A 14027-nucleotide genomic window follows, 5' to 3' on the forward strand; every position below is an offset into this window, starting at 1 on the left:
AGAGTCAGGACATGCAGTGAACCAAAGTGAGTGGGAGACGGGAAAAGACCCGCTTCTTGTTCGTCATGTCGGTAACGGCGCAGGATCCAGTATGGAGAAATGAATGGGGAAAAGGCACGCAAATCTGGAGGTGGGAAAGAGACGCCGGTGCCATCCCATCCGTATGCGTAGATGGATCCGTAATTGTATGGTGTTTCCAGTCAGAGCCTCAAATATGCCATCAGGGGTCCGTCTGCACCTCGGTGTTGACTGGCCGAGATGGTGACATGTTTTCGGTATTCTCTCGGTGCTGATGATACATGGAGCATTGTACCCCTGTCTCGGTGGTCTCGGTTGACATCGCCGACCACTGAAGAAGAATTGGAGAAGGTGCGGCCCAGGTTCCCACAGAAAGGAAGGAAGGGTCCCGCTAAGAACTTGAAAGTGCAGGTGGGGTCACAGATTTGGAGACCTTCCCACACTTCCATCAGCTGGAAGGAAGGCTCCACTGGTCCTTGAGGTTCGCAATGATCGGCGGAATCCTCCGGCCGAAGAAGTACGTCCTTTTCCACTTTAGCCCCTGCTTCCAGCCCTGACCCTCTTTTCCCGTGCCACACGTGCCTTCTCCTCTTTTCGCCTTTTCCCACCACCACCACCACCGCCAGTCTCCACTTTGGCAGTGCCAGACGGCGACACTGCGGCCTCGACTCTCGCTCGTCTTCGGTGTTGCATTCCCGTCACCACATCCACACACCGCAGACCTAGACCACCTCCACCACCACCACCGTCCAATACCACTGGGCAGCAGTCCAATCCAATCACGCTCACTGCAGAATCAGCAGCAAGGCACAGTCACTCGCCTGCTGGATCTCGAGACACGCATTGCAGATGCCCTGCGGATGCCCTCCCCTCCCTCACCCAGTCACCCAGTATTAACAATCACCACTGCCAAACGGCGACTACACGGCGACCACCAATCGGCCCGGCGAATGGCCCGCGACTGATTTCTCCTCGTCGACTCCTCCCAACGTCTCCATCAGTGTCCATCGTGGGATGTTTGCCCACACAGCGCCACGCCATACTGCCGCTAACTACCCTTATCTTTTGCAATCCTCACATGTCGGCCCTTATACAGGGGCCTGATTACTATGGATCTCGCCTCACTTCTCAACTTGAGGCCCGATTGTGAGGCTTGCCCAACAGCCCAAGGGGCATCAACCAGCCAAACAATTTCTTCCAGGGCGGATTTCTGGTTCATCTTAAGAACCAGATGCCGTCCTCTTCTATCCATCCATAGATAGTACTGCGGACCGTTTTTGGTTCCCGGCCACGGGACGCTGCATCACACAGACGCCGCGCCATTTTGGTGACCGAGTTATCGGGATTCACAGCCAACAAACGCCGTACAGTCGAGCCTGTCTTCGTTCCCTATTTTACCTACATATCATCGACTAGCCCACCCACCATGGCATCGCTTACACCCGACACGATATACTGCCACCACTCGCCAAGCTATCCAAGCCATCAAAACCTGCCTTCAGTCTGCCGACTCTTCCCTCCAGACCCAGCTATTTCCGCAACTCTTTACCATCATCGATCACGCGCAATATCCCCTACGCAATGCAGCGGCCGACGTCCGAGCTTGACTGACAAGTCACTCTACCTCTGTGCCATGTACCTCGACTTACTCTTGTATGGGTACTTGGGGAGTGTCCGGACACGAACCCCTCCTGCGTTACGACTGCGGTAGGGACACCGTTGTTGCACCCGCACCGCACCCGCACGCCGTAGGGTACACGCCCGCCGTCCACTCCTCCGTGGCCGCTACCAAGTTTCTTCGCTGCACATCCCTCGGCCGTGACGGCCACGCCGCAATGCCACGCCGAACATCCCGCGCCGCCCCTTGCAACTCGCGTGCGAAAAAATGGGAGGAAGAAAGTTGAGGTGGCACACGGATTGAAATGCTGCCAATCCACAACCAGTTCACAACTCGGCTCCCCTACCCATGGAAATGGTCACGATACAGTCAGTTGTCTTGCTGCGGTGCCAGATGATGCACTGGGCTAGCTTTGGCCTGAGTGCTGGGTACCAGGTCCCTGTCTACGACAGCCACTCAACCCAGCTCGAAATAGTCCTTCACACCTCGTTGACTTACACCCAAACGCAGGTCAACCCTTTACCATGTCCTCGTTTGATGACCTTGATTTGCGTCTAGGTTTTGAAACTCGCAGGTTGCAGCTGCGCCCCACGGCACGTTCGCAGCGAGACGTGCCAGAGTACCAATCTTAGCACTACGACAAGTATCGCACCCAGAGTTCGTCGACTCGCGCTACCACACCCTCCAACCAATCTAAGTAAGATGGACCAGGTCCCAGGGTGCAACTTGACAGCGACGTTTCCTGCACGTCCACTAGCTCTTGGCTGTTTCTACCCCGCGCTTCCAGACGAAGCACCAGCCAGACACAACCTTATCTCGCGACGGGCAACGTTCGCCGGGCCACTGAATAAGGGCCATCGATCGGAGACAGCTGTATTACGAGTCAGCTTCGCTCAGAGTTTGGAAGCCATCGGCCTCTCATCGACGCAAGCACGATCTCAAAGTCACTATACGCAACGGGGACAGTACGGGCTGTTGTCAGACGCACTTACACGCAACGTCCGTTGCGCACTGCTCCGCCTCGCATCACAACTTTGCTACAGCTCAGCAGACGGGAAACTCATACCGGTGATTGGGCATCCGGGCCATCCAGACAAGACAGTCATCCGAGATCCTCACCATGCGACCACTTCTTGACATCGCCTCCCGTCGCCACTCCGTCCAATCCGCACCCACTCCCGCCTTGACATGGACGGTAGTTCAGGCGACAACAGACCACTGGCCCCAACTTTGCCCATCTTCAACGTAAGCTAAGCACACAGTTCTTGCGAATGGCTAGTTGCCACAAGAAACTTGAACAACACACAATGGACCATCCGAAGTCCTCATAATGCACCCTCTTGTTGGCTGAAAGAGGATTACTAGGCACTGGCGAGCTGGTTGCGCCATGGAAGCATGGGCAACGTAATACCTAAGCTTGCATAGTAGGTTGCTGACTACTATCCCTCTGCTTGTCTCCCCGTCTCCTGGCCAGGAAGGTGAGCAACAAAGGTCAAGATTCGGCTACAGACGGAGCGGGTGCAAGATGCCCATGGGGACCACCCATTTCCCCAAGCTGGGGTCGAGATGGACCATGACTGGGACTCCAGTCGGTCTCGATACTGCAATTGCTACCCTAGTCCACGAGACCATTGGATTCTAGACATTCCAAAAGAGAATGTGCAACCGCGGACCCAGACATTCGGGGTCGCTGTCAGGGTCAATCTCAACCTTTGAGGCCTCTGAGAGGTCAGAGGCGGGACCCCCAGTCTCCCCAACAAGATGCAAGCCCACGCCATCATGGGTTGCATGCAAAGTGCGAGCATTTCGTTGGTCTGGATTCTTTTGGACTTGGTGGTGGTTCAGCTTTTGATGCACTGGGATTCGGAAGCGATTCCAGTTCCCAGCGGCGTGGGCAGGTCCCTTCCCGCTAGCCAAGTTGGCGGCAGGCCCCCCCGTAATTTGGGTCCATGTCTCTGAGCAAAAACCCCCGACTTGACGGAAGAATTGTTCACCTGGCCCGCCCTCGGGGCAATCGTGCCAATCTTCCAGCGAAGGTGGCTTTTTTTCTCGTCTCCAAGGGTCTCGTTCACGAACATACTAATTGCTGGCCATGGGCGCACATCGTAGTTGAGAAAGAGAGTTGTTCTTGCTTCTTGATGGCACTCTTTTCTCTCGTTCATTGCGTAGTCACCAGGGAGAAGCATTCTTTGAACTTTGAAAAATGACTTTGTGATTTGAAGACAAGACACCGCTAATCCAACCCACGCCAATAACCAAGCAACAGCACCAGCACCTCAGCACCCAACAGGACAGACAGCAGGCAAAACAAAACAAGAAACAGGAACGACGGAATACAGCTGCAAACAAGCTCATGATATACGATTTTCGCTCTTCGCCGTGTTCGCTTTTTGGGGTGTTTGGACCGTAAGACCGACCCATCTTTTTTGTGTTTCTTTTTGTTCTTCCCTTCTGTTTTCCCTCGACTTGTACCAAGTCAAGAGGTTGTCTTGTTGAAGGCAAGGGGGGACCTTCGAGTCGGTCGCCCGTCCCAGTCTCTCATCTCTCTCTCTCTTCTCTCGTTATCCGAAACCCGTGGTATCATTGTCTGCCAGTTTCTTTGCCTTTCTCACTCTCACACACTCATAAGAGATCGTTGTGGAGGTCGTCATCATGGATGATTGTCCCATACAATAAGATCCCTGTGTCAATCTCATCACTCATCAATATGAAAACAACATCTCTCTTTCTCACTTTCTCATCATCAAAAACGCACAAATCGGACACAACGTGAAGCGAGGACGCTGTCTACACCTTCTCCAAGCGGTTCTTGTAGGTGTTGGACCAGACGTCCCGGCGCGGGCGGAAGAGTCGGGTGAGGCCAAAGTAGGGCGTGTTGATGGGGCTCTCCCCGGTGAAGATGAAGACGTCGTACAAGAAGCCGCCGAAGAGGGTGCCGAAGAAGGGGGCGACCATGGGGATCTACGGAGGTGGAAATGTTAGTCACGAGACTTCAGGTCAGGATGTGAGATGAGGGATTCGCCACTCGGAAGGACGACGTCGGCCGAGGGCCACAAGACTGGCGCACACGACGACAACGACGAAAAGCCCCGAGCCCCATCGAAAGATAGGGGGCAGGCCGAGGCAGGCAGGAAAGGAATTTTCTTGCTGCTTACCCAGAAATAGTATCCACCGGCGGACCACACTTCAGACCCGTATCCGAGAATGTACGAAACCAGGCGGGGGCCAAAGTCACGAGCCAGGTTGATGGCGTAGCCAGTCTCCCAACCGAAGCAGGCACCGATGCCGAAAATGAGGAAGAAGAGGGCCAAGGGCATAAAGGGGCCCGCGGCTCCGTTGGTGGGATCGGCGAGGGCGAAGATGGAGAACATGAGAATGGTGGAGGCGACGATTTCCGAAAAGAACATGCCCGTCCGCGTCATGAAGGCGGCCGGGTACGTGCAAAAGATGCCGGCGGTCGAATTTGCGCCGCCGACGGTGCGGATGCCCGGGCCGCCCTCAAAGGCGTCGATGGCGCTGATGTAGTTTCCGTACACGATGAAGGCGCCGGCCATGGCGCCCAGGAGCTGGCCCATGAAGTAGACGGGGAACTTGCGCCACGGGTGGCCGCGGTACACGCAGTTGGCGAGTGTCACTGCCGGGTTGAGATGACCGCCGGATTTCTTGCCCACGTAGACACCGAGCATGACTGCCAATCTATGAAGCAATGAGTTAGTTGACTCATTCTCATCTCTTCTTTCTCTTATCTGTTTGACCTCTACCGAGGCGTTCGTTTCACTCAAGAATTCTCAAGATGAAAAGCCACGCGCACTCGTGAAGTGAAGTCGGAACACTGAAAAGGATCGAAACTTACCCCCAACCCCAAGAGATACTCTGGTAATCACCCTTGGTGCTGTTGCTAAGAACGACCTGGGCAACGACGCCGTCGCCAAAGAGGATCATAATCATGGTTCCAAAGAACTCGGAGAAACCCTCCTGGCAGGTCTCCCGGATACGCGACCACCACAGCTGCTCCTCCTCGTGGTGAGGAGGGAGCATGCTGCCGACGGCGTGCTCCTCGTGGGTCTCTTCGCCTCCCATGTCGTGTTTATAAGTTGGAATATGCTGCTTGCCGACGGACGACGACTCTGACACCGATTCCGCTGTGTGGACAGTGATGACCATTAGAACCTCGATACGATAACGTTTACGATTTCTCTCGAAGGGACGAAGGGGCTCGAGGGTTGATGAGGTGGATGGATGGATGAGGAGTGAGAAGGACTTTGAGAAGGAGAGGAGATGGAGAAGGAGAGAAGATAGGAAACGCGGGGACGGTGAGATGAAGATGAGATGAAGAGATGGACGAAGGTCTGGCCAAGGTATCATCCCACGTCCATCCCATGGGGAAGCAGCATCTTCTTATGGTCCCCACGGGCTCGTGGTGTTCCCACGGGGCTGGACACCGTTGCAACCAATCCACCGGGTTTGGCAATCATTCTTTGGGGAAAAGAGGAGAGAGGGATGGATGGATGGACACATTGAGATGGGGCGGGGTGTTGATACTGGGGGAGTGAGGAGAGGGCAGTGGAAGTGGGAGGGGGTTTAGGTCTAGGGGGGCGTATACGGTATCGCCAAACGGAAATCATGGACGCTTACCCATCTTTGGTCACTTTGCAGATAAGTTGTATGCTTGATTTGACTCTTCTTCTCTTTTTTTCCTTTCCTTCGTTCTCCCTTGAGCGCGTTAGGGGTGTTGCGAATGTGGATCTCTTGGACCGAGATCACTGATCAAGTAGACTGATTTTCTTCCGGGATCCCACGACGCTTGGGATCACCACGACCTGCGCGCGGCGGTGACTGATACGAGATTGGTTCGAAATCCTTGAAATGGCTTCCACAATTCCGGATATCTGGGATCACCGACAGTTCGGGTCCTTGGATGAACAACCTCGGTGATACGAAAAGGAAAAAAAAGAAGAGCAAAAGTTCGACAACTGTTCCTAAACGGGATTCGTGCGTTACGGGTCTCGCGGAGAGATGGAGATTGGCACGCGGGATGAGGATACCGAGGGGACTTGACGACGAACGACGCTATGGGATGGGTTGGTCAAGCGGAGGAGTGAGAAAAAATCGAACGATGTGGGCGGGTGAGATGAAAGTCGCTCAGTTTGTGCGTGTGTCCGGGTCGGTCAGGTGTGTGTATGTGAGAGGGAGAAAAAAAAGAGAGAGAGAAGGAAGATGGCACGAAGGTGGGACAAGGGGATATGATGCAGTTCGGTGGCTCACACCGAAGTTGAAGCGATTTGGCGGCCGAGATGGACGAGACGTTGTCGCCGGACGGCGGCCGAGGCTTTGATGAAGAGGAATTCTGGACCTCTGCTGGCTTTGGTGTACTTGGGTGGTGCTTCTCACTCCCGTCTTTCGTCTTGGCCTTGTACACCCCGCTCATTAAAGGAGGGACCCCCTTCTCCGGGTTTGCGCCAAGGCAGATGTGGTGTGCGCGCCGAACGGATCAGGAAGAGGATGTACGGATACTATCTGCGGCTTCGTGGGTAAGGAGACAGGACGCACAAGGTTGCGCAATGTAGAGGTACGGAAACGACGAAGCTTCTCCACTCGCGCCACTAATAGGCTTCACTTCCCGGCAAGGAGAATGTATGTGTGAGAGAAATGCGCGCCAGGGCCCAGGAGAAGGACTAATGCCCTTTGCAACCTCGCATGGGATGAAAATATGTGGTTCCTTAGAGGTAAGCTTCTGGGGCAGGTTCCCACGTGTGGAGAGGGGCGACTGATGCGAATGGTGACTGTACGGAGTTCTGATACTATGTGTGAGGAAGGGCAGAGTTGTTGTACAAGTTGCTATACAAGAGAAGAGACGCGCGTGAGGTTGAAGGATGTGGGATTGAGTAAGAGGCACAAGGGTAAAAAAAGAAGAGGGGACTTCTTTCTTTGGCCTGTTGCGAGGAGGCTGGAGTGATCGCGTGGTGGACTGGACGGGTGGACTTGAGGTAAGTTTTCGGTGCGTCTTCCGAACCAAGGACCCAGTTTGAATGAATCCTTCCTAATCGTCGTCAAAAGTACAGAGACGGGTGTGACGGGGAAAGCGAATAGAAAAAGATGATTACGCGGGGCCAAGTCGTCGTATGCAGCAACTCAATTCTCTTGCTTGTTTCCAGTCAGTCAGCTTTTCCCCAAACCTTGTCCAGTTACAAACCAGAATCTGGGGGAGATCGGGGGGATACCTACGCTTGCTACGGAGTACGGTACGAATACCTTGCAAAAGAAGAATGTACTGAAAGTCTCATGACCTGCCAGTGCCACAGCTTGTCGTCCTTGCTCCCTGGTTTGCCGATTGATTAAAGCCGAGTTTGAACTCTGACTGATCAGATCGGAAGATTGCCTCTTCCATGATGCATCCCTGAAGCCATCTGGGGCCCGGGCGATGGACACCAAGGGTCCATTGAGAGGTGGTGGAGCCGCTCCATCGTCCATGGGCCAAATCTGACAGTGACGAGCGCGGGCGAGCCACACCACACCAAAACTATGTAACCAGCCGCGGCAAAAACGTCATACACGAAGGGTACGCCTATCATCATTGGCGTGTGATGGTGCGCGGCGTTCCGTGGTGTCGACCGAAGTCAGAGAAGAGACGGACTACTTCCCGTTGAAACCCATTTGCGGCTCATTTTTTTCCTCCCCTGTCTCTCATTGTCTCTCGTCCATCGCCGGCCAAGGTTCAAGCGTTTCTTCCAATGACGTTAGTCGTCCAAAACCAAATGGGGAAAAGGCGACAAGCAAGAGAGAAAACTCTACACGGCGAGCCGAGGCCACCATGAGCCCTCTTCTCTCTTCGGCAGCACTGGCAGGCCGCAGAAGGAGAGTCAGAATTTCTGTTAGTCCCATCTCTGCCATCCCTCCAGCCTCCAGGCAAACCAATTCCGTCCAAAAGCTCCAGCTGGTCCCAAGCAAGCCGAGCCCGGCGATGTTCTTGGTCTGCTTCGTAACGGGACTTTCGCCTCTTTCCCCGCAGTTGGTTACTCGAAATTGGACAAATGAGATGAAAGGTGGGAGGGCGGGTGCAACGTAGTGGAGGGGAACCAGGTCAGCGATGTGAACAATGGTTTGTCGGTCTTGTCCCGTTTTTGACAAGACGATGAGCGCGATGGTCGGGCAGGGGGTGTTAATGGTGTTCTTTTCGAAACGCATGCAGGTCGGCAAATGGTTTGGAGCAATTGCCTATGGGTTCATGGCCCATGGGGGAAGACGTTTCTGCCATTGCTGGATAGGCAATCCCTAGCCATTCGGCATGGCCCAGAAAGAGAAGACTCTCTTGACTCTTTGGACCAAGTATCCGCAAGAGTCCAGACTCTTGATCGGAATGACTGGCAGATTAGTCTGTTGGTTGGTTCGTTCGTTCGGCCACTGCTTCTAGCGTTGGCGTTGGAATCTCGTCGCAATTGTCGCCTGTGGTTGGTCGGTCGCCCGCGGCGCCGAATCCCATTTGCCGCTGAATATGGCCCTTTACGACTACGAACATGGACATGCCCTGGTGCCCTCGTTGGAATGGGGTCGCAAAGATCCCCCGGCCCGGCGTCTTTGCCTTTTCCATGCTGAAAATGTGTCACCTGTTCGTGTGCGCAAAATAGCATCAGCAGCAACTAGCAGCAGAACCAGTAGCAAACGCCAAAGGAGAAAAAAAGACCCAGCCAGCAAACCAGAGGCGCAGGCACCGCACGCGGGCGCGCGGAGGTGGCCGCTGCATCCTCCTCCCGTCCCAGCTCTAGCCCATGTAGGCAAGGCCACCAGCCCATCTACTTTTCTGCTCGACCAGTGACCTGCATGCCTGCCAAGGTGCTTGGTCTAGTTCGTAGAGAAACTCGACGACTCAAGGTAGCTTGCCGTCTTTGCTCGTACTCGACCCCGCTTTCTGGGGCGAGCCTCGGGCCACCGGTGCTTCATAAAGAGATAAAAGCCCGGCATACGGCCGGACCCACCGATGCCTCCGTGGGAGCTCGCCGACGCAGACCGAAACTGCTGCTGTTGCAGTGCGACTTGGAATGACATCAGCCCCATCACGAGGTGATCCGGCCCCCGTCCTCCTCCACTTTTGCTCGCTGCTCACGGCCGACGTTGCTTGCCAATGTCGAACAATGACCGAAGTAACTCGGGGCATCCACCCCGAAACATTGCTTCCCCAACTTTCTCGCATGCTTACTCCCGAGTCCGTACGCATACCTATCAAGTTACCAACAACTTACCAAACAACCTAAATGGCTAGTATGCCAGTCAGCTGTCAAGGTAGTAGTCAGTTTGCTACCGGTATGGATACCCGTGTAGACCAACAAGTACCTACACGCCCATGGTATCTATACGTATAGCCTCGTTCGATACCGAAGCAGTGGTACGCAGACAGATAGACTGACAGACCGACCGGTTGCTTGCATCTCTCGTTCCGGCTTCTCGCGTGGAAGGATTCGCCGGCCTGTCAAATTCTTTAGAACGCTTCCAACGCAACCCCGTTCGATCCGTTCGCATTTCCCCAGTGGGGATTGGTCTTGGATCCGGGGACCCCCCCTTTGACAGTCCAGCGGTTTTTTTTTTCTTCTCTCGACCCAAGCCCAGCTCCTTGGTGCTCATCTCGTGACATCTCCACACGATCTGGGGATGGGGTAAGAGAGATGCATGGAAATGAGGGGTAGCTCTCGAAGAAAGCTGTTTGTTCCCCATGGAGGGAGCTAACCCGACACGCCGCGTGCCCTTTTGCGTTGCGCTTCCGAGAACTGGAGCTTGCTGTTTCCTGCTGGCTGCTGAAGAGCTGAGAGTTTCCCACATGCGCGGCACCTACAAATATTTTTGTCAGCCCGTGAAACTTTAGGCTTTTGTCGTGTGTCTCTCTCACTCCCTTCTCCTCATCCCGTCCAGCAAGATACCCAAAAACCTTCGTCCCTTTCTTTTCTCTGCCGCTGCCGCGCCACGCCGTTGCCGTCTTTGAATGCTATCGTCTCTTCTCCCCAGTCGATTTAAACAAACTTCAGACAACATGTCTCCCACTTCTGTAAACGGGGGTGCTGGCTCCAAGATCTCCTTTGTTGGTGCCATTGACCAGGGCACCACGAGCACCCGCTTCCTCATCTTCAACCCCCACGGTGAGGTCGTTGCTACTCACCAGCTCGAGTTCAAGCAGATCTACCCCAACCCAGGGTAAGTCGTCTTTCCTCTGTGACCACCATTGGTGCATGAGAAGTATTGCGCAGAGTGAGAAATTAACCCCATTGCGACAGCTGGCACGAGCATGACCCCGAGGAACTCGTTGCTTCCGTCGAGACGTGCATTGACGGCGCCGTCCAGGCTTTCGAGACTCAGGGCCACTCCCGCGAACAGATCAAGGCTGTCGGCATCACCAACCAGAGAGAGACCACCGTCCTTTGGGATACGACCACCGGCAAGGCTCTGTACAATGCCATCGTCTGGACCGACACCCGCACCAAGGATCTCGTTCGCCGTCTGAAGCAGCGTCTCGGCGCAAGCGAGCTCACCCAGCGATGCGGTCTTCCCCTCTCCACATATCCCTCCGTCGGCAAGCTCCTTTGGCTTCTGGAGAACAGCCCTGAGGTCAAGGATGCTTACGAGCGTGGCGTTCTGGCCTTTGGTACCATTGACACCTGGTTGGTCTACAAGCTGAACGGCGGTACTGCCCGCGATGTTTACGTCTCGGATCCCTCCAACGCCTCCCGTACCATGTTCATGAACATTCACACTCTCAAGTACGATGAGGACCTCATTGATTGGTTCAGAATCGACCCCAAGAAGGTCAAGCTTGCCAAGATTGTTCGTTCCTCTGACCCCGAGGCGTACGGTACGCTCCACAACACCGTTCTTAGCGGTACCAAGATCACCGGTTGCTTGGGTGATCAGTCCGCTGCTCTGGTCGGTCAGAAGGGCTTCACGGCTGGTCTCGCAAAGAACACGTATGGCACGGGTTGCTTCTTGCTCTACAACATCGGGTCCAAGCCCGTCATTTCATCTCACGGCCTCTTGACCACTGTCGCTTTCGACTTCGGCCCTGGCAAGACCATGTACGCTCTCGAGGGTTCCATTGCTGTTGCTGGGTCCAGTGTCAAGTTCCTGGTCGACAACTTTGGCTTCATGGAGTCTTCCTCCAAGCTCAGCGCACTCGCCGAGACGGTTGAGGACAACGGTGGTTGCACCTTCGTCACTGCCTTCAGTGGACTCTTCGCGCCGTACTGGATCGATGATGCCCGTGGTACCATCTTCGGCATCACCGCCTACACCCAGCGCGGCCACATCGCCCGCGCCACCCTTGAGGCCACCTGCTTCCAGACCAAGGCCATCTTGGACTCCATGGAGAAGGACAGCGGTGCAGCCCTCACTGAGCTCGCCGTTGACGGTGGCATGTGCAACTCCGATCTCGTCATGCAGGTAAGAATAGAACCCCCGGACCTTTTCCGAGCCTCGGGCGGAGAAATCAAGCTGACCCATGTACTCCGTAATAGACCCAGTCCGACATCATTGGCATCCCTGTCAACCGCCCAGGCATGCGCGAGACCACTGCCCTCGGCGCGGCCATCGCGGCAGGTTTCGCTGTAGGCGTCTGGAAGAGCTTTGACGAATTGAAGGACGTCAACCTCGAGGGCCGCACCATCTTCAAGCCCCAGATCTCCGAAGAGGATGCCTCTGAGCGCTTCGGCCGCTGGGAGAAGGCTGTCCAGATGAGCAAGGGCTGGTCGAGCTGAGCGGGATTTGCTTGGGAGTTCTTCACGTGATAATGTCTTCTTTTTTTCCGTTTCGATATACCACAGTCTGTTGTTTGGGAGGTCCATTCACAATGGGCGCACGCACATGCGACCCGGCGCCGCTTGGAGAGAAAAATCCAATTTGTATCATAGGTAGCACGGCATTATGACGCATTTTGCCTCTGTCGGAAACTCGATTTTGTGCGCCAGAAGCTGGTTCTTTTGCCCTGTCCACCGATGCAAGTCTTTGTAAGAGCGCCAAGTCAACGGCTCCAGGGAAAGCCGCGGTTGCATTGCTGTCTCGACCCGTCCCCACGTGCGCGTGTTCCTTGTAAAATCCGGATGATCGGAGTGTGAATCGTCGTCCGTGACCCCGTTCAAACTGAGTCGTGAAGCAGGCAGAAACGGAATGCAGTGACTTCATCGCGATCCTCAGCCTGCTGCGCGGCCTTGTTCCGAGGGGTATTGGCAAAAAGGACCCTCCTCTTGTTGTGGGCGTTGTTAGTTGTAGCCTACCTGTCAGCCACCCGGTGACTACTGCTTCTGGGGCCTGTGGAAGAAGACATCGTCGAAGCCACTGCCGTTTACCCCCACCTTTGACGGTTGCATCGCCCCATGGATGATCCTCGCGGTACCAGGCTTGACAGGGGAACCATAAGGAGCGGGGGAGAGTTCGGAGTGGCCGGGGTGCGGCGCTGTTTGCCGTCTGGAAGGGGGGTTTTCGGTAGCAAACTTGGAGAAGAAGATTGAGGGGAACTGTCTAACAGAGGCGGCGCGGTTCCTGCATGTCTTGCGGTAGTCTGTATTAGCACCGTTGTTCCGTCGTAGTGACCAGCGTGCCAGTGTCATGCCTGGTGGCTTCGGAGATGGCTCTGGTTATCGTAATCGCCCCCAAAGGTTCATCATTGGGCGCAACGATCTCCCCTCATCCGTTCCGTCCATCCCATGCTGCGGGCGGATGCTGTGTGTAACGAGTTTCCGGGAAAACGAGGATGCCGGGCGCAAGTGGTTGTTTGGTTGGTGCGCATTGGCGGCACGACGGAGTCTTCATCTCTGGTACTGTACACGGTTCCGTCGTCTTCCGCAGTCTTTGTATGTAATATGTATACTCTTTCTGTCCCGGTATTAGTTGGCAGCGCAGACAGACAGGACGGTCAGACCGCGTAAAGTAAGGGACGGTGACAGAGTTGCGCAAGAGATCCAACTCTTATTGTGGACGAGAGTGGGCCGACAACTGGATCTCTCTTTTTTTTCTGCCCTCCGTGCAAGCCATCTCTTCAAATGGCGTGTCGGGAGAGAACACCGAAGGACCCCGTCCCCCTCTCACACTCGGTCAGACTCAGACACTTAAGCGCTTGCTGACAAAGTCCCTCATCGCGGCCTTGGCTTCCCGAGTATTTTCCACCTAGTCGAATGCCTAGTCAGTCCTTTTCGCCTCTCGCTGAAGACTCGGTGCTTGTCTTCCATCTCTCTCCACTTGTTCCTTCGACTTGCAGACTGCACTCTGCGGGTTCGAGCACAACACAGACTGGTTGGACTGACTGACACTGCAGCGACTGCAGCGCTGACACCAGCACTATTCGGTACAAACACACAGACGGTACAGAGACTCTCTCCTGGATTCGGCTGTCCACGTTTCGCCCATCGACCCGGCCAAC

The sequence above is a fragment of the Colletotrichum scovillei genome, assembly GCF_011075155.1.
Source record: "Colletotrichum scovillei strain TJNH1 chromosome Unknown Contig00009, whole genome shotgun sequence".
NCBI lineage: Eukaryota > Fungi > Ascomycota > Sordariomycetes > Glomerellales > Glomerellaceae > Colletotrichum > Colletotrichum scovillei.